A 3015-nucleotide genomic window follows, 5' to 3' on the forward strand; every position below is an offset into this window, starting at 1 on the left:
AGAGAGAGAGACAGAGAGAGACAGAGAGAGAGAGAGAGAGAGAGAGAGAGAGAGAGAGAGTTCCTGCAGAGAGGAGAAAGAGGAGAGCGTGTGAACGCTGCAGGAGGAGATCAGACATCAGATCAACTTCACACTTTAATATTAAAGATATTAGAAATATTACAGCTTCTCACCTCTATCAATATATAGATATAATATATAATATATGTTCGCAGAGTAACGTATGAAATATTACAATAAGAGAGGAGCACAGAGACTCAGGCTGTATGGAGCTGGAATGTTCATAATGATAATATTATTATTATTATAATGCAAGAGTCTAGCCTTTGGAGGTGAAGGAGGTGAAGAGACGTCCCCCTACGTCCCCCTACGTCCCCCTACGTCCCTTACGTCCCGCTACGTCCCCCTACGTCCCCCTACGTCCCCCTACGTCCCGCTACGTCCCCCTACGTCCCCCTAAGTCCCGCTACGTCCCCATACGTTCCCCTACGTCCCCATACGTCCCCCTACGTCCCCATACGTCCCCCTACGTCCCCCTACGTCCCCCTACGTCCCCATACGTCCCCCTACGTCCCCCTACGTCCCCTTACGTCCCCATACGTCCCCATACGTCCCCCTACGTCCCCATACGTCCCCTACGTCCCCCTACGTCCCCCTACGTCCCCATACGTCCCCTTACGTCCCCCTACGTCCCCCTACGTCCCCCTACGTCCCCATACGTCCCCTTACGTCCCCCTTACGTCCCCCTACGTCCCCCTAAGTCCCGCTACGTCCCCCTACGTCCCCCTACGTTCCCATACGTCCCCCTACGTCCCCATACGTCCCCCTACGTCCCCCTACGTCCCGCTACGTCCCCCTACGTCCCCCTACGTTCCCATACGTCCCCATACGTCCCCCTACGTCCCCATACGTCCCCTACGTCCCCCTACGTCCCCATACGTCCCCCTACGTCCCCCTACGTCCCCCTACGTCCCCATACGTCCCCTACGTCCCCCTACGTCCCCTTACGTCCCCATACGTCCCCATACGTCCCCCTACGTCCCCATACGTCCCCTACGTCCCCATACGTCCCCTACGTCCCCTTACGTCCCCATACGTCCCCCTACGTTCCCATACGTCCCCCTACGTCCCCATACGTCCCCATACGTCCCCTTACGTCCCCCTACGTCCCCCTACGTCCCCCTACGTCCCCATACGTCCCCCTACGTCCCCATACGTCCCCCTACGTCCCGCTACGTCCCCAAACGTCCCCCTACGTCCCCATACGTCCCCCTACGTCCCCATACGTCCCCCTACGTCCCGCTACGTCCCCCTACGTCCCCCTAGGTCCCCCTACGTCCCCCTACGTCCCCCTACGTCCCCATACGTCCCCTACGTCCCCTTACGTCCCCATACGTCCCCCTACGTTCCCATACGTCCCCCTACGTCCCCATACGTCCCCATACGTCCCCTTACGTCCCCCTACGTCCCCCTACGTCCCCCTACGTCCCCATACGTCCCCCTACGTCCCCATACGTCCCCCTACGTCCCGCTACGTCCCCAAACGTCCCCCTACGTCCCCATACGTCCCCTTACGTCCCCATACGTCCCCCTACGTCCCGCTACGTCCCCCTACGTCCCCCTAGGTCCCCCTACGTCCCCCTACGTCCCCCTACGTCCCCATACGTCCCCCTACGTCCCCCTACGTCCCAAACGTCCCCCTACGTCCCCATACGTCCCCCTACGTCCCCATACGTCCCCCTACGTCCCCCTACGTCCCCCTACGTCCCCATACGTTCCCATACGTCCCCCTACGTCCCCCTACGTCCCCCTACGTCCCGCTACGTCCCCCTACGTCCCCCTACGTCCCCATACGTTCCCATACGTCCCCCTACGTCCCCCTACGTCCCCCTACGTCCCCCTACGTCCCGCTACGTCCCCCTACGTCCCCCTACGTCCCCATACGTCCCTACTCTCAATGAAAGAGCGATAGAAACGACGGAGGACTGCGGTACTCACTGAAGGAGTTCAGTCTCCGTAAGAGATGAAGTCTCTCAGATAATACACCAACACATCCAGAGCAGTGTCCTCCAGCAGGAGGACAAACAGGCAGAGCTTAGAGGACATTATTATTATATTCTATATATATTATAATATTATGATGGGGTCAGGAAGCAGCTGCATGAATCAGAGTCAGAACAGAAATTCTGGAAGCACATTGAGGAGTTTAGTGTTTCCTGCAGAGAAACACGGAGACACACCAAACATGCTTTAATAAACCATCAGCAGTAGTAGTGATGATGATGATGATGATGATGATGATGATGATGAGGAGGAGGAGGAGGAAGAGGAGGAGGAGGAGGAGGTGCTGGCAGATGGAGAACACACACCGCTGATCCTCCGTCAGCTCTCTCCGTCTCAGCGTGACGGAGCTCCAGACTCACCACTAATCTGTGTGTGACTCACCGTCAGCCGCCGCGCAGCGCCACACACCTTCCAGACACAGATAACCCTCTGTGGTGCTTCCTAAAGCTCCGGGACAATCACGGCGTTTAGCGGCCGCGGCGTCGTGCCGCCCACCGGCTACCGACGCTAACCGCCTTACAGCTGTGGCTTTGTAAATGTGAAGCCTCTCGGGCCTCGCCGAGAGCCAGACGAGGATTCTGTGGGCATGTGAAGCAACTGATGGCGTGTTTAACCCCCCCCCCCCCCCCCCCCCCACCACTGGAACAACAAACATGATTCTATGATTCTATCAGCCCGCTCATCTGGACCCGGACAGAACACAGAACAATGAGCCTGCTGGCCGGCCAGCTGTCACACTCGGGTTCAGGAATGCCTCTGGCTCGGCTGATCCGTCATTTTGGTTTTCATGAAACAAGAATATAGAAAACACACACACACACACACACACACACACACACACACACACACACACACACACACACACATCCCTCACTGTCAGTGTGTGGAGCCACCCGGCTGCCACAGAGCTGAAATAGCTGGATGGCATCTCTACTGTAATGACTGTATAAT

The sequence above is a fragment of the Sebastes fasciatus genome, chromosome 2, assembly GCF_043250625.1.
Source record: "Sebastes fasciatus isolate fSebFas1 chromosome 2, fSebFas1.pri, whole genome shotgun sequence".
NCBI lineage: Eukaryota > Metazoa > Chordata > Actinopteri > Perciformes > Sebastidae > Sebastes > Sebastes fasciatus.